Raw genomic sequence first — 18435 nt, 5'->3', positions numbered from 1 at the left:
TCATCTCACAGAGTTACATCTTCCCTTTAAGAAGCCTTTCGCTAAGGCTGTTCTTGTGGAATTGGAAAGGGATATTTAGAAGCCAATAAGGGCTACGGTGAAAAAGGAAATATCTTAAGTTCAAAACTGGAAAGAAGCTTTCTGAGAAACTGCTCTGTGTTCTGTTAATTCATCTCACAGAGTTACATCTTTCCCTTCAAGAAGCCTTTCGCTAAGGCTGTTCTTGTGGAATTGGCAAAGGGATATTTGGAAGCCCATAGAGGGCTATGGTGAAAAAGGAAATATCTTCCGTTCAATACTGGAAAGAAGCTCTCTGAGAAACTGCTCTGTGTTCTGTAAATTCATCTCACAGAGTTACATCTTTCCCTTCAAGAAGCCTTTCGCTAAGGCTGTTCTTGTGGGATTGGCAAAGGGATATTTGGAAGCCCATTGAGGGCTTCGGTGAAAAAGGAAATATCTTCCGTTCAAAACTGGAAAGAAGCTTTCTGACAAACTGCTCTGTGCTCTGTTAATTCATCCCACAGAGTTACATCTTTCCCTTCATGAAGCCTTTCGCTAAGGCTGTTCTTGTGGAATTGGCAAAGGGATATTTGGAAGCCCATAGAGGGCTATGGTGAAAAAGGAAATATCTTCCGTTCAAAACTGGAAAGACGCTTTCTGAGAAACTGCTCTGTGTTCTGTTAATTCATCTCAAGAGGGCTATGGTGAAAAAGGAAATAGCTTCCGTGCAAAACTGGAAAGAAGCTTTCTGACAAACTGCTCTGTGTTCTGTTAATTCATCTCACAGAGTTACATCTTTCCCTTCAAGAAGCCTTTCGCTAAGTCTGTTCTTGTGGAATTGGCAAAGTGATATTTGGAAGCCCATAGATTGCTATGGTGAAAAAGGAATTATCTTCCGTTCAAAACTGGAAAGAAGCTTTCTGAGAAACTGCTCTGTGTTCTGTTAATTCATCTCTCAGGGTTACATATTTCCCTGCAAGGAGCCTTTCGCTAAGGCTGTTCTTGTGGAATTGGCAAAGGGATATTTGGAAGCCCATAGAGGGCTATGGTTAAAAAGGAAATATCTTCCGTTCAAAACTGGAAAGAAGCTTTCTGAAAAACTACTCTGTGTTCTGTTAATTCATCTCACAGAGTTACATATTTCCCTTCAAGTAGCCTTTCGCTAAGGCTGTTCTTGTGGAATTGGCAAAGTGATATTTTGAAGCCCATAGAGGGCTATGGCGAGAAACGTAATATCTTCCGTTCAAAACTGGAAAGAAGCTCTCTGAGAAACTGCTCTGTGTTCTGTTAATTCCTCTCACAGAGTTACATCTTTCCATTCAAAAGCCTTTCGCTAAGGCTGTTCTTGTGGAATTGGCAAAGGCATATTTGGAAGCCCATAGAGGGCTATGGTGAAAACGGAAATATCTCCCGTTCAAAACTGGAAAGAAGCTCTCTGAGAAACTGCTCTGTGTTCTGTTAATTCATCTCACAGAGTTACATCTTTCCCTTCAAGAAGCCTTTCGCTAAGGCTGTCCTTGTGGAATTGGCAAAGGGATATTTGGAAGCCCATAGAGGGCTATGGTGAAAAAGGAAATATCTTCCGTTCAAAACTGGAAAGAAGCTATTTGAGAAACTGCTCTGTGTTCTGTTAATACATCTCTCAGGGTTACATCTTTCCCTGCAAGTAGATTTTCGCTAAGGCTGTTCTTGTGGAATTGGCAAAGGGATATTTGGAAGCCCATAGAGGGCTATGGTGAAAAAGGAAATATCTTCCGTTCAAAACTGGGAAGAAACTTTCTGAGAAACTACTCTGTGTTCTGTTAATTCATCTCACAGAGTTACATCTTTCCCTTCAAGAAGCCTTTCGCTAAGGCTGTTCTCGTGGAATTGGCAAAGTGATATTTTGAAGCCCATAGAGGGCTATGGCGAGAAACGTAATATATTCCGTTCAAAACTGGAAAGAAGCTTTCTGAGAAACTGCTCGGTGTTCTGTTAATTTATCTCACACAGGTACATCTTTCCGTTCTAGAAGCCTTTCGCTAAGGCTGTTCTTGTGGAATTGGCAAAGGGATATTTGGGAGCCCATAGAGGGCTATGGTGAAAAAGGAAATGTCTTCAATTGAAAACTGGAAAGAAGCTTTCTTAGAAACTGCTCTGTGTTCTGTTAATTTATCTCACAGAGTTACATCTTTCCCTTCAGGAAGACTTTCGCTAAGGCTGTTCTTGTGGAATTGGCAAAGGGATATTTGGAAGCCCATAGAGGGCTATGGTGAAAAAGGAAATATCTTCCGTTCAAAACTGGAAAGAAGCTTTCTGAGAAACTGCTCTGTGTTCCGTTAATTCATCTCAAGAGGGCTATGGTGAAAAAGGAAATAGCTTCCGGGCAAAACTGGAAAGAAGATTTCTGAGAAACTGCTCTGTGTTCTGTTAATTCATCTCACAGAGTTACATCTTTCCCTTCAAGAAGCCTTTCGCTAAGTCTGTTCTTGTGGAATTGGCAAAGGGATATTTGGAAGCCCATGGAGGGCTATGGTGAAAAAGGAAATATCTTCCGTTCAAAACTGGAAAGAAGCTTTCTGAGAAACTACTCTGTGTTCTGTTAATTCATCTCACAGAGTTACATCTTTCCCTTCAAGAAGCCTTACGCTAAGGCTGTCCTTGTGGAATTGGCAAAGGGATATTTGGAAGCCCATAGAGGGCTATGGTGAAAAAGGAAATATCTGCCGTTCAAAACTGGAAAGAAGCTTTCTAAGAAACTGCTCTGTGTTGTGTTAATTCATCTCACAGAGTTACATCTTTCCCTTCAAGAAGCCTTTCGCTATGGCTGTTCTTGTGGATTTGGCAAAGTGATATTTGGAAGCCCGTAGAGTGCTATGGTAAAAAAGGAAATATCTTCCGATCAAAACTGGAAAGAAGCTTTCTGAGAAACTGCTCTGTGTTCTGTTAATTCACCTCACAGAGTTACATCTTTCCCTTCAAGAAGCCTTTCGCTAAGGCTGTTCTTGTGGAATTGGCAAAGGGATATTTGGAAGCCCATAGAGGGCTATGGTGAAAAAGGAAATATCTTCCTATGAAAAATGGAAAGAAGCTTTCTGAGAAACTGCTCTGGGTTCTGTTAATTCATCTCACAGATTTACATCTTTCCCTTCAAGAAGCCTTCCCCTAAGGCTGTTCTTGTGGAAATGGCAAAGGGATATTTGGGAGCCCATAGAGGGCTATGGTGAAAAAGGAATTATCTCCCGTTCAAAACTGGAAAGAAGCTTTCTGAGAAACTGCTCTGTGTTCTGTTAATTCATCTCAAGAGGGCTATGGTGAAAAAGGAAATATCTTCCGTACAAAACTGGAAAGAAGCTTTCTGAGAAACTGCTCTGTGTTCTGTTAATTCATCTCAAGAGGGCTATGGTGAAAAAGGAAATAGCTTCCGTGCAAAATTGGAAAGAAGGTTTCTGAGAAACTGCTTTGTGTTCTGTTAATTCATCTCACAGAGTTACATCTTTCCCTTCAAGAAGCCTTTCGCTAAGTCTGTTCTTGTGGAATTGCCAAAGGGATATTTGGAAGCCCATAGAGTGCTATGGTGAAAAAGGAAATATCTTCCGTTCAAAACTGGAAAGAAGCTTTCTGAGAAACTGCTCTGTGTTCTGTTAATTCATATCTCAGGGTTACATCTTTCCCTGCAAAGAGACTTTCGCTAAGGCTGTTCTTGTGGAATTGGCAAAGGGATATTTGGAAGCCCATAGAGGGCAATGGTGAAAAAGGAAATATCTTCCGTTCAAAACTGGAAAGAAGCTTTCTGAGAAACTACTCCGTGTTCTGTTAATTCATCTCACAGAGTTACATCTTTCCCTTCAAGAAGCCTTTCGCTAAGGCTGTTCTTGTGGAATTGGCAAAGTGATATTTTGAAGCCCATAGAGGGCTATGGCGAGAAACGTAATATATTCCGTTCAAAACCGGAAAGAAGCTTTCTGAGAAACTGCTCTGTGTTCTGTTAATTTATCTCACAGAGGTACATCTTTCCCTTCTAGAAGCCTTTCGCTAAGGCTGTTCTTGTGGAATTGGCAAAGGGATATTTGGGAGCCCATAGAGGGCTATGGTGAAAAAGGAAATATCTTCCATTGAAAACTGGAAAGAAGCTTTCTTAGAAACTGCTCTGTGTTCTGTTAATTCATCTCACAGAGTTACATCTTTCCCTTCAGGAAGACTTTCGCTAAGGCTGTTCTTGTGGAATTGGCAAAGGGATATTGGGAAGCCCATAGAGGGCTATGGTGAAAAAGGAAATATCTTCCGTTCAAAACTGGAAAGAAGCTTTCTGAGAAACTGCTCTGTGTTCTGTTAATTCATCTCAAGAGGGCTATGGTGAAAAAGGAAATAGCTTCCGGGCAAAACTGGAAAGAAGCTTTCTGAGAAACTGCTCTGTGTTCTGTTAATTCATCTCACAGAGTTACATCTTTCCCTTCAAGAAGCCTTTCGCTAAGTCTGTTCTTGTGGAATTGGCAAAGGGATATTTGGAAGCCCATAGAGTGCTATGGTGAAAAAGGAAATATCTTCCGTTCAAAACTGGAAAGAAGCTTTCTGAGAAACTGCTCTGTGTTCTGTTAATTCATCTCTCAGGGTTACATCTTTCCCTGCAAGGAGCTTTTCGCTAAGGCTGTTCTTGTGGAATTGGCAAAGGGATATTTGGAAGCCCATAGAGGGCTATGCTGAAAAAGGAAATATCTTCCGTTCAAAACTGGAAAGAAGCTTTCTGAGAAACTACTCTGTGTTCTGTTAATTCATCTCACAGAGTTACATCTTTCCCTTCAAAAGCCTTTCGCTAAGGCTGTTCTTGTGGAATTGGCAAAGGATATTTGGAAGCCCATAGAGGGCAATGGTGAAAAAGGAAATATCTCCCGTTCAAAACTGGAAAGAAGATCTCTGAGAAACTGCTCTGTGTTCTGTTAATTCATCTCACAGAGTTACATCTTTCCCTTCAAGAAGCCTTTCGCTAAGGCTGTCCTTGTGGAATTGGCAAAGGGATATTTGGAAGCCCATAGAGGGCTATGGTGAAAACGGAAATATCTTCCGTTCAAAACTGGAAAGAAGCTTTCTGAGAAACTGCTCTGTGTTCTGTTAATTCATCTCACAGAGTTACATCTTTCCCTTCAAGAAGCCGTTCGCTAAGGTTGTTCTTGTGGATTGGGCAAAGGGATATTTGGAAGCCCATAGAGGGCTACGGTGAAAAAGGAAATATCTTAAGTTCAAAACTGGAAAGAAGCTTTCTGAGAAACTGTTCTGTGTTCTCTTAATTCATCTCACTGAGTTACATCTTCCCTTTAAGAAGCCTTTCGCTAAGGCTGTTCTTGTGGAATTGGTAAAGGGATATTTAGAAGCCCATAGAGGGCTACGGTGAAAAAGGAAATATCTTCCGTTCAAAACTGCAAAGAAGCTTTCTGAGAAACTGCTCTGTGTTCTCTTTATTCATCTCTCAGAGTTACATCTTCCCTTTAAGAAGCCTTTCGCTAAGGCTGTTCTTCTGGAATTGGCAAAGGGATATTTGGAAGCCCATAGAGGGCTATGGTGAAAAAGGAAATATTCTCAGTTCAATTCTGGAAAGAAGCTTTCTGACAAACTGTTCAGTGATCTGTTAGTTCATCTCACAGAGTTACATCTTTCCCTTCAAGAAGCCTTTCGCTAAGGCTGTTCTTGTGGAATTGGCAAAGGGATATTTGGAAGCCCATAGAGGGCTATGGTGAAAAAGGAAATATCATCCGTTCAAAACTGGAAAGAACCTTTCTGAAAAACTGCTCTGCGTTCTGTTAATTCATCTCACAGAGTTACATCTTTACCTTCAAAAAACCTTTCCCTAAGGCTGTTCTTGTGGAATTGGCAAAGGGATATTTGGAAGCCCATAGAGGGCTATGGGGAAAAAGGAAATATCTTCCGTTCAAATCTGGAAAGAAGCTCTCTGAGAAACTGCTCTGTGTTCTATTAATTCATCTCACAGAGTTACATCTTTCCCTTCAAGAAACCTTTCGCTAAGGCTGTTCTTGTGGAATTGGCAAAGGGATATTTGGAAGCCCATAGAGGGCTATGGTGAAAAAGGAAATATCATCCGTTCAAAACTGGAAAGAAGCTTTCTGAGAAACTGCTCTGTGTTCTGTTAATTTATCTCAAAGAGTTACATCTTTCCCTTCAAGAAGCCTTTCGCTAAGTTTGTTCTTGTGGAATAGGCAAAGGGATATTTGGAAGCCCATAGAGGGCTATGGTGAAAAAGGAAATATCTTCCATTGAAAACTGGAAAGAAGCTTTCTTAGAAACTGCTCTGTGTTCTGTTAATTCATCTCACAGAGTTACATCTTTCCCTTCAAGAAGCCTTTCGCTAAGGCTGTTCTTGTGGAATTGGCAAAGGGATATTTGGAAGCCCATAGAGGGCTATGGTGAAAAAGGAAATATCTCCCGTTCAAAACTGGAAAGAAGCTCTCTGAGAAACTGCTCTGTGTTCTGTTAATTCATCTCACAGAGTTACATCTTTCCCTTCAAGAAGCCTTTCGCTAAGGCTGTTCTTGTGGAATTGGCAAGGGATATTTGGAAGCCCATAGAGGGCTATGGTGAAAAAGGAAATATCTTCCGTTCAAAACTGGAAAGAAGCTTTCTGAGAAACTGCTCTGTGTTCTGTTAATTCATCTCCCATGGTTACATCTTTCCCTTCGAGAAGCCTTTCGCTAAGGCTGTTCTTGTGGAATTGGCAAAGGGATATTTGGAAGCCCATAGAGGGCTATGGTGAAAAATGAGATAGCTTCCATAGAAAACTGGAAAGAAGCTTTCTGAGAAACTGCTCTGTGTTCTTTTAATTCATCTCACAGAGTTACATCTTTCCCTTCAAGAAGCCTTTCGCTAAGTCTGTTCTTGTGGAATTTGCAAAGGGATATTTGGAAGCCCATAGAGTGCTATGGTGAAAAAGGAAATATCTTCCGTTCAAAACTGGAAAGAAGCTTTCTGAGAAACTGCTCTGTGTTCTGTTAATTCATCTCTCAGGGTTACATCTTTCCCTGCAAGGAGCCTTTCGCTAAGGCTGTTCTTGTGGAATTGGCAAAGGGATATTTGGAAGCCCATAGAGGGCTATGCTGAAAAAGGAAATATCTTCCGTTCAAAATTGGAAAGAAGCTTTCTGAGAAACTACTCTGTGTTCTGTTAATTCATCTCACAGAGTTACATCTTTCCCTTCAAGAAGCCTTTCGCTAAGGCTGTTCTTGTGGAATTGGCAAAGGGATATTTGGAAGCCCATAGAGGGCTATGGTGAGAAAGGAAATACCGCCCATTCAAAACTGGAAAGAAGCTCTCTGAGAAACTGCTCTGTGTTCTGTTAATTCATCTCACAGAGTTACATCTTTCCCTTCAAGAAGCCTTTCGCTAAGGATGTTCTTGTGGATTGGGCAAAGGGATATTTGGAAGCCCATAGAGGGCTACGGTGAAAAAGGAAATATCTTAAGTTCAAAACTGGAAAGAAGCTTTCTGAGAAACTGTTCTGTGTTCTCTTAATTCATCTCACTGAGTTACATCTTCCCTTTAAGAAGCCTTTCGCTAAGGCTGTTCTTGTGGAATTGGAAAAGGGATATTTAGAAGCCCATAGAGGGCTACGGTGAAAAAGGAAATATCTTCCGTTCAAAACTGCAAAGAAGCTTTCTGAGAAAATGCTCTGTGTTCTCTTTATTCATCTCAAAGAGTTACATCTTCCCTTTAAGAAGCCTTTCGCTAAGGCTCTTCTTCTGGAATTGGCAAAGGGATATTTGGAAGCCCATAGAGGGCTATGGTGAAAAAGGAAATATTCTCCGTTCAATTCTGGAAAGAAGCTTTCTGACAAACTGTTCTGTGATCTGTTAGTTCATCTCACAGAGTTACATCTTTCCCTTCAAGAAGCCATTCGCTAACGCTGTTCTTGTGGAATTGGCAAAGGGATATTTGGAAGCCCATAGAGGGCTATGGTGAAAAAGGAAATATCTTCCGATGAAAAATGGAAAGAAGCTTTCTGAGAAACTGCTCTGGGTTCTGTTAATTCATCTCACAGAGTTACATCTTTCCCTTCAAGAAGCCTTTCCCTAAGGCTGTTCTTGTGGAAACGGCAAAGGGATATTTGGGAGCCCATAGAGGGCTATGGTGAAAAAGGAATTATCTCCCGTTCAAAACTGGAAAGAAGCTCTCTGAGAAACTGCTCTGTGTTCTGTTAATTCATCTCACAGGGTTACATCTTTCCCTTCAATTAGCCTTTCGCTAAGGCTGTTCTTGTGGAATTGGCAAAGGGATATTTGGAAGCCCAAAGAGGGCTATGGTGAAAAAGGAAATATCTTCCGTTCACAACGGGAAAGAAGCTTTCTGAGAAACTGCTTTGTGTTCTGTTAATTCATCTCACGGAGTTACATCTTCCCTTCAAGAATCATTTCGCTAATGCTGTTCTTGTGGAATTGGCAAGGGATATTTGGAAGCCAATAGAGGGCTATGGTGAAAAAGGAAATAGCTTCCGTGCAAAACTGGAAAGAAGCTTTCTGAGAAACTGCTCTGTGTTCTGTTAATTCATCTCACAGAGTTACATCTTTCCCTTCAAGAAGCCTTTCGCTAAGTCTGTTCTTGTGGAATTGGCAAAGGGATATATGGAAGCCCATAGAGTGCTATGGTGAAAAAGGAAATATCTTCCGTTCAAAACTGGAAAGAAGCTATCTGAGAAACTGCTCTGTGTTCTGTTAATTCATCTCTCAGGGTTACATCTTTCCCTGCAAGGAGCCTTTCGCTAAGGCTGTTCTTGTGGAATTGGCAAAGGGATATTTGGAAGCCCATAGAGGGCTATGGTGAAAAAGGAAATATCTTCCGTTCAAAACTGGAAAGAAACTTTCTGAGAAACTACTCTGTGTTCTGTTAATTCATCTCAAAGAGTTACATCTTTCCCTTCAAGAAGCCTTTCGCTAAGGCTGTTCTTGTGGAATTGGCAAAGTGATATTTTGAAGCCCATAGAGGGCTAGGGCGAGAAACGTAATATATTCCGTTCAAAACTGGAAAGAAACTTTCTGAGAAACTGCTCTGTGTTCTGTTAATTTATCTCACAGAGGTACATCTTTCCCTTCTAGAAGCCTTTCGCTAAGGCTGTTCTTGTGGAATTGGCAAAGGGATATTTGGGAGCCCATAGAGGGCTACGGTGAAAAGGGAAATATCTTCCGTTCAAAACTGGAAAGAAGCTTTCTTAGAAACTGCTCTGTGTTCTGTTAATTCATCTCACAGAGTTACATCTTTCCCTTCAGGAAGACTTTCGCTAAGGCTGTTCTTGTGGAATTGGTAAAGGGATATTTGGAAGCCCATTGAGGGCTTCGGTGAAAAAGGAAATATCTTCCGTTCAAAACTGGAAAGAAGCTTTCTGACAAACTGCTCTGTGCTCTGTTAATTCATCCCACAGAGTTACATCTTTCCCTTCATGAAGCCTTTCGCTAAGGCTGTTCTTGTGGAATTGGCAAAGGGATATTTGGAAGCCCATAGAGGGCTATGGTGAAAAAGGAAATACCTTCCGTTCAAAACTGGAAAGAAGCTTTCTGAGAAACTGCTCTGTGTTCTGTTAATTCATCTCAAGACGGCAATGGTGAAAAAGGTAATATCTTCCGTTCAAAACTGGAAAGAAGCTTTCTAAGAAACTGCTCTGTGTTCTGTTAATTCATCTCACAGAGTTACATCTTTCCCTTCAAGAAGCCTTTCGCTAAGGCTGTTCTTGTGGAATTGGCAAAGTGATATTTGGAAGCCCATAGAGTGCTATGGTAAAAAAGGAAATATCTTCCGATCAAAACTGGAAAGAAGCTTTCTGAAAAACTGCTCTGTGTTCTGTTAATTCATCTCACAGAGTTACATCTTTCCCTTCAAGAAGCCTTTCGCTAAGGCTGTTCTTGTGGAATTGGCAAAGGGATATTTGGGAGCCCATAGAGGGCTATGGTGAAAAAGGAAATATCTTCCGATGAAAAATGGAAAGAAGCTTTCTGAGAAACTGCTCTGGGTTCTGTTAATTCATCTCACAGAGTTACATATTTCCCTTCAAGAAGCCTTTCCCTAAGGTGTTCTTTTGGAAATGGCAAAGGGATATTTGGGAGCCCATAGAGGGCTATGGTGAAAAAGGAATTATCTCCCGTTCAAAACTGGAAAGAAGCTCTCTGAGAAACTGCTCTGTGTTCTGTTAATTCATCTCACAGAGTTACATCTTTCCCTACAAGAAGCCTTTCGCTAAGGCTGTTCTTGTGTAATTGGCAAAGGGATATTTGGAAGCCCATAGAGGGCTATGGTGAAAAAGGAAATATCTTCCGATAAAAAATGGAAAGAAGCTTTCAGAGAAACTGCTCTGGGTTCTGTTAATTCATCTCACAGAGTTACATCTTTCCCTTCAAGAAGCATTTCCCTAAGGCTGTTCTTGTGGAATTGGCAAGGGATATTTGGAAGCCCATAGAGGGCTATGGTGAAAAAGGAAATATCTTCCGATGAAAAATGGAAAGAAGCTTTCTGAGAAACTGCTCTGGGTTCTGTTAATTCATCTCCCAGAGTTACATATTTCCCTTCAAGAAGCCTTTCCCTAAGGTGTTCTTTTGGATATGTCAAAGGGATATTTGGGAGCCCATAGAGGGCTATGGTGAAAAAGGAATTATCTCCCGTTCAAAACTGGAAAGAAGCTATCTGAGAAACAGCTCTCTGTTCTGTTAATTCATCTCACAGGGTTACATCTTTCCCTTCAATTAGCCTTTCGCTAAGGCTGTTCTTGTGGAATTGGCAAAGGGATATTTGGAAGCCCAAAGAGGGCTATGGTGAAAAAGGAAATATCTTCTGTTCACAACGGGAAAGAAGCTTTCTGAGAAACTGCTTTGTGTTCTGTTAATTCATCTCACAGAGTTACATCTTTCCCTTCAAGAAGCCTTTCGCTAAGGCTGTTCTTGTGGAATTGGCAAAGGGATATTTGGAAGCCCATAGAGGGCTATGGTGAAAAAGGAAATATCTTCCGTTCAAAACTGGAAAGAAGTTTCTGAGAAACTGCTCTGTGTTCTGTTAATTCATCTCAAGAGGGCTATGGTGAAAAAGGAAATAGCTTCCGTGCAAAACTGGAAAGAAGCTTTCTGAGAAACTGCTCTGTGTTCTGTTAATTCATCTCACAGAGATACATCTTTCCCTTCAAGAAGCCTTTCGCTAAGTCTGTTCTTGTGGAATTGGGAAAGGGATATTTGGAAGCCCATAGAGTGCTATGGTGAAAAAGGAAATATCTTCCGTTCAAAACTGGAAAGAAGCTTTCTGAGAAACTACTCTGTGTTCTGTTAATTCATCTCACAGAGTTACATCTTTCCCTTCAAGAAGCCTTTCGCTAAGGCTGTTCTTGTGGAATTGGCAAAGTGATATTTTGAAGCCCATAGATGGCTATGGCGAGAAACGTAATATCTTCCGTTCAAAACTGGAAAGAAGCTCTCTGAGAAACTGCTCTGTGTTCTGTTAATTCCTCTCACAGAGTTACATCTTTCCATTCAAGAAGCCTTTCGCTAAGGCTGTCCTTGTGGAATTGGCAAAGGGATATTTGGAAGCCCATAGTGGGCTATGGTGAAAAAGGAAATATCTTCCGTTCAAAACTGGAAAGAAGCTTTCTGAGAAACTGCTCTGTGTTCTGTTAATTCATCTCAAGAGGGCTATGGTGAAAAAGGAAATAGCTTCCGGGCAAAACTGGAAAGAAGCTTTCTGAGAAACTGCTCTGTGTTCTGTTAATTCATCTCACAGAGTTACATCTTTCCCTTCAAGAAGCCTTTCGCTAAGTCTGTTCTTGTGGAATTGGCAAAGGGATATTGGGAAGCCCATAGAGTGCTATGGTGAAAAAGGAAATATCTTCCGTTCAAAACTGGAAAGAAGCTTTCTGAGAAACTGCTCTGTGTTCTGTTAATTCATCTCTCAGGGTTACATCTTTCCCTGCAAGGAGCCTTTCGCTAAGGCTGTTCTTGTGGAAATGGCAAAGGGATATTTGGAAGCCCATAGAGGGCTATGCTGAAAAAGGAAATATCTTCCGTTCAAAACTGGAAAGAAGCTTTCTGAGAAACTACTCTGTGTTCTGTTAATTCATCTCACAGAGTTACATCTTTCCCTTCAAAAGCCTTTCGCTAAGGCTGTTCTTGTGGAATTGGCAAAGGGATATTTGGAAGCCCATAGAGGGCTATGGTGAAAAAGGAAATATCTCCCGTTCAAAACTGGAAAGAAGCTCTCTGAGAAACTGCTCTGTGTTCTGTTAATTCATCTCACAGAGTTACATCTTTCCCTTCAAGAAGCCTTTCGCTAAGGCTGTCCTTGTGGAATTGGCAAAGGGATATTTGGAAGCCCATAGAGGGCTACGGTGAAAAAGGAAATATCTTAAGTTCAAAACTGGAAAGAAGCTTTCTGAGAAACTGTTCTGTGTTCTCTTAATTCATCTCACTGAGTTACATCTTCCCTTTAAGAAGCCTTTCGCTAAGGCTGTTCTTGTGGAATTGGAAAAGGGATATTTAGAAGCCCATAGAGGGCTACGGTGAAAAAGGAAATATCTTCCGTTCAAAACTGCAAAGAAGCTTTCTGAGAAAATGCTCTGTGTTCTCTTTATTCATCTCACAGAGTTACATCTTCCCTTTAAGAAGCCTTTCGCTAAGGCTCTTCTTCTGGAATTGGCAAAGGGATATTTGGAAGCCCATAGAGGGCTATGGTGAAAAAGGAAATATTCTCCGTTCAATTCTGGAAAGAAGCTTTCTGACAAACTGTTCTGTGATCTGTTAGTTCATCTCACAGAGTTACATCTTTCCCTTCAAGAAGCCATTCGCTAACGCTGTTCTTGTGGAATTGGCAAAGGGATATTTGGAAGCCCATAGAGGGATATGGTGAAAAAGGAAATATCTACCGTTCAAAACTGGAAAGAAGCTTTCTAAGAAACTGCTCTGTGTTCTGTTAATTCATCTCACAGCGTTACATCTTTCCCTTCAAGAAGCCTTTCGCTAAGGCTGTTCTTGTGGAATTGGCAAAGTGATATTTGGAAGCCCGTAGAGTGCTATGGTAAAAAAGGAAATATCTTCCGATCAAAACTGGAAAGAAGCTTTCTGAGAAACTGCTCTGTGTTCTGTTAATTCACCTCACAGAGTTACATCTTTCCCTTCAAGAAGCCTTTCGCTAAGGCTGTTCTTGTGGAATTGGCAAAGGGATATTTGGAAGCCCATAGAGGGCTATGGTGAAAAAGGAAATATCTTCCTATGAAAAATGGAAAGAAGCTTTCTGAGAAACTGCTCTGGGTTCTGTTAATTCATCTCACAGATTTACATCTTTCCCTTCAAGAAGCCTTTCCCTAAGGCTGTTCTTGTGGAAATGGCAAAGGGATATTTGGGAGCCCTTAGAGGGCTATGGTGAAAAAGGAATTATCTCCCGTTCAAAACTGGAAAGAAGCTCTCTGAGAAACTGCTCTGTGTTCTGGTAATTCATCTCACAGAGTTACATCTTTCCCTTCAAGAAGCCTTTCGCTAAGGCTGTTCTTGTGGAATTGGCAAAGGGATATTTGGAAGCCGATAGAGGGCTTCGGTGAAAAAGGAAATATCTTCCGTTCAAAACTGGAAAGAAGCTTTCTGACAAACTGCTCTGTGCTCTGTTAATTCGTCTCACAGAGTTACATCTTTCCCTTCATGAAGCCTTTCGCTAAGGCGGTTCTTGTGGAATTGGCAAAGGGATATTTGGAAGCCCATAGAGGGCTATGGTGAAAAAGGAAATATCTTCCGTTCAAAACTGGAAAGAAGCTCTCTGAGAAACTGCTCTGTGTTCTGTTAATTCATCTCACAGAGTTACATCTTTCCCTTCAAGAAGCCTTTCGCTAAGGCTGTTCTTGTGGAATTGGCAGAGGGATATTTGGAAGCCCATAGAGGGCTATGGTGAAAAAGGAAATATCATCCGTTCAAAACTGGAAAGAAGCTTTCTGAGAAACTGCTCTGTGTTCTGTTAATTTATCTCAAAGAGTTACATCTTTCCCTTCAAGAAGCCTTTCGCTAAGGCTGTTCTTGTGGAATTGGCAAAGGGATTTTTGGAAGTCCATAGAGGGCTATGGTGAAAAAGGAAATATCTTCCGATGAAAAATGGAAAGAAGCTTTCTGAGAAACTGCTCTGTGTCCTGTTAATTCATCTCACAGAGTTACATCTTTCCCTTCAAGAAGCCTTTCCCTAAGGCTTTTCTTGTGGAAATGGCAAAGGGATATTTGGGAGCCCATAGAGGGCTATGGTGAAAAAGGAATTATCTCCCGTTCAAAACTGGAAAGAAGGTATCTGAGAAACTGCTCTGTGTTCTGTTAATTCATCTCACAGAGTTACATCTTTCCCTTCAAGAAGCCTTTCGCTAAGGCTGTTCTTGTGGAATTGGCAAAGGAATATTTGGAAGCCAATAGAGGGCTATGGTGAAAAAGGAAATAGCTTCCCTTCAAAACTGGAAAGAAGCTTTCTGAGAAACTGCTCTGTGTTCTGTTAATTCATCTCACAGAGTTACATCTTTCCCTTCAAGAAGCCTTTCGCTAAGTCTGTTCTTGTGGAATTGGCAAAGTGATATTTTGAAGCCCATAGAGGGCTATGGTGAGAAACGTAATATCCTCCGTTCAAAACTGGAAAGAAGCTCTCTGAGAAACTGCTCTGTGTTCTGTTAATTCCTCTCACAGAGTTACATCTTTCCATTCAAAAGCCTTTCGCTAAGGCTGTTCTTGTGGAATTGGCAAAGGGATATTTGGAAGCCCATAGAGGGCTACGGTGAAAAAGAAAATATCTCCCGTTCAAAACTGGAAAGAAGCTCTCTGAGAAACTGCTCTGTGTTCTGTTAATTCATCTCACAGAGTTACATCTTTCCCTTCAAGAAGCCTTTCGCTAAGGCTGTTCTTGTGGAATTGGCAGAGGGATATTTGGAAGCCCATAGAGGGCTATGGTGAAAAAGGAAATATCATCCGTTCAAAACTGGAAAGAAGCTTTCTGAGAAACTGCTCTGTGTTCTGTTAATTTATCTCAAAGAGTTACATCTTTCCCTTCAAGAAGCCTTTCGCTAAGGCTGTTCTTGTGGAATTGGCAAAGGGATTTTTGGAAGTCCATTGAGGGCTATGGTGAAAAAGGAAATATCTTCCGATGAAAAATGGAAAGAAGCTTTCTGAGAAACTGCTCTGTGTCCTGTTAATTCATCTCACAGAGTTACATCTTTCCCTTCAAGAAGCCTTTCCCTAAGGCTTTTCTTGTGGAAATGGCAAAGGGATATTTGGGAGCCCATAGAGGGCTATGGTGAAAAAGGAATTATCTCCCGTTCAAAACTGGAAAGAAGGTATCTGAGAAACTGCTCTGTGTTCTGTTAATTCATCTCACAGAGTTACATCTTTCCCTTCAAGAAGCCTTTCGCTAAGGCTGTTCTTGTGGAATTGACAAAGGAATATTTGGAAGCCAATAGAGGGCTATGGTGAAAAAGGAAATAGCTTCCCTTCAAAACTGGAAAGAAGCTTTCTGAGAAACTGCTCTGTGTTCTGTTAATTCATCTCACAGAGTTACATCTTTCCCTTCAAGAAGCCTTTCGCTAAGTCTGTTCTTGTGGAATTGGCAAAGTGATATTTTGAAGCCCATAGAGGGCTATGGTGAGAAACGTAATATCCTCCGTTCAAAACTGGAAAGAAGCTCTCTGAGAAACTGCTCTGTGTTCTGTTAATTCCTCTCACAGAGTTACATCTTTCCATTCAAAAGCCTTTCGCTAAGGCTGTTCTTGTGGAATTGGCAAAGGGATATTTGGAAGCCCATAGAGGGCTACGGTGAAAAAGAAAATATCTCCCGTTCAAAACTGGAAAGAAGCTCTCTGAGAAACTGCTCTGTGTTCTGTTAATTCATCTCACAGAGTTACATCTTTCCCTTCAAGAATCCTTTCGCTAAGGCTGTCCTTGTGGAATTGGCAAAGGGATATTTGGAAGCCCATAGAGGGCTATGGTGAAAAAGGAAATATCTTCCGTTCAAAACATGAAAGAAGCTTTCTGAGAAACTGCTCTGTGTTCTGTTAATTCATCTCACAGAGTTACATCTTTCCCTTCAAGGAGCCTTTCGCTATGGCTGTTCTTGTGGAATTGGCAAAGGGATATTTGGAAGCCCATAGAGGGCTATGGTGAAAAAGGAAATATCTTCCGTTCAAAACAGGAAAGAAGCTTTCTGAGAAACTACTCTGTGTTCCGTTAATTCATCTCAGAGAGTTTCATCTTTCCCTTCAAGAAGCCTTTCGCTAAGGCTGTTCTTGTGGAATTGGCAAAGTGATATTTGGAAGAACATAGAGTGCTATGGTAAAAAAGGAAATATCTTCCAATCAAAACTGGAAAGAAGCTTTCTGAGAAACTGCTCTGTGTTCTGTTAATTCACCTCACAGAGTTACATCTTTCCCTTCAAGAAGCCTTTCGCTAAGGCTGTTCTTGTGGAATTCGCAAAGGGTATTTGGAAGCCCATAGAGGGCTATGTTGAAAAAGGAAATATCTTCCGATGAAAAATGGAAAGAAGCTTTCTGAGAAACTGCTCTGGGTTCTGTTAATTCATCTCACAGAGTTACATCTTTCCCTTCAAGAAGCCTTTCCCTAAGGCTGTTCTTGTGGAAATGGCAAAGGGATATTTGGGTGCTCATAGAGGGCTATGGTGAAAAAGGAATTATCTCCCGTTCAAAACTGGAAAGAAGCTCTCTGAGAAACTGCTCTGTGTTCTGTTAATTCATCTCACAGAGTTACATCTTTCCCTTCTAGAAGCCTTTCGCTAAGGCTGTTTTTGTGGAATTGGCAAAGGGATATTTGGAAGCCCATAGAGGGCTATGGTGAAAAAGGAAATATCTTCCGATGAAAAATGGAAAGAAGCTTTCTGAGAAACTGCTCTGGGTTCTGTTAATTCATCTCATAGAGTTACATCTTTCCCTTCAAGAAGCCTTTCCCTAAGGCTGTTCTTGTGGAAACGGCAAAGGGATATTTGGGAGCCCATAGAGGGCTATGGTGAAAAAGGAATTATCTCCCGTTCAAAACTGGAAAGAAGCTCTCTGAGAAACTGCTCTGTGTTCTGTTAATTCATCTCACAGGGTTACATCTTTCCCTTCAATTAGCCTTTCGCTAAGGCTGTTCTTGTGGAATTGGCAAAGGGATATTTGGAAGCCCAAAGAGGGCTATGGTGAAAAAGGAAATATCTTCCGTTCACAACGGGAAAGAAGCTTTCTGAGAAACTGCTTTGTGTTCTGTTAATTCATCTCACGGAGTTACATCTTCCCTTCAAGAATCATTTCGCTAATGCTGTTCTTGTGGAATTGGCAAGGGATATTTGGAAGCCAATAGAGGGCTATGGTGAAAAAGGAAATAGCTTCCGTGCAAAACTGGAAAGAAGCTTTCTGAGAAACTGCTCTGTGTTCTGTTAATTCATCTCACAGAGTTACATCTTTCCCTTCAAGAAGCCTTTCGCTAAGTCTGTTCTTGTGGAATTGGCAAAGGGATATATGGAAGCCCATAGAGTGCTATGGTGAAAAAGGAAATATCTTCCGTTCAAAACTGGAAAGAAGCTATCTGAGAAACTGCTCTGTGTTCTGTTAATTCATCTCTCAGGGTTACATCTTTCCCTGCAAGGAGCCTTTCGCTAAGGCTGTTCTTGTGGAATTGGCAAAGGGATATTTGGAAGCCCATAGAGGGCTATGGTGAAAAAGGAAATATCTTGAGTTCAAAACTGGAAAGAAAGTTTCTGAGAAACTACTCTGTGTTCTGTTAATTCATCTCAAAGAGTTACATCTTTCCCTTCAAGAAGCCTTTCGCTAAGGCTGTTCTTGTGGAATTGGCAAAGTGATATTTTGAAGCCCATAGAGGGCTATGGCGAGAAACGTAATATATTCCGTTCAAAACTGGAAAGAAACTTTCTGAGAAACTGCTCTGTGTTCTGTTAATTTATCTCACAGAGGTACATCTTTCCCTTCTAGAAGCCTTTCGCTAAGGCTGTTCTTGTGGAATTGGCAAAGGGATATTTGGGAGCCCATAGAGGGCTATGGTGAAAAAGGAAATATCTTCCGTTCAAAACTGGAAAGAAGCTTTCTTAGAAACTGCTCTGTGTTCTGTTAATTCATCTCACAGAGTTACATCTTTCCCTTCAGGAAGACTTTCGCTAAGGCTGTTCTTGTGGAATTGGTAAAGGGATATTTGGAAGCCCATTGAGGGCTTCGGTGAAAAAGGAAATATCTTCCGTTCAAAACTGGAAAGAAGCTTTCTGACAAACTGCTCTGTGCTCTGTTAATTCATCCCACAGAGTTACATCTTTCCCTTCATGAAGCCTTTCGCTAAGGCTGTTCTTGTGGAATTGGCAAAGGGATATTTGGAAGCCCATAGAGGGCTATGGTGAAAAAGGAAATACCTTCCGTTCAAAACTGGAAAGAAGCTTTCTGAGAAACTGCTCTGTGTTCTGTTAATTCATCTCAAGAGGGCA

This window comes from Chlorocebus sabaeus, chromosome 17, assembly GCF_047675955.1.
Source record: "Chlorocebus sabaeus isolate Y175 chromosome 17, mChlSab1.0.hap1, whole genome shotgun sequence".
Lineage (NCBI taxonomy): Eukaryota > Metazoa > Chordata > Mammalia > Primates > Cercopithecidae > Chlorocebus > Chlorocebus sabaeus.
This window is presented reverse-complemented; position numbering follows the sequence as displayed.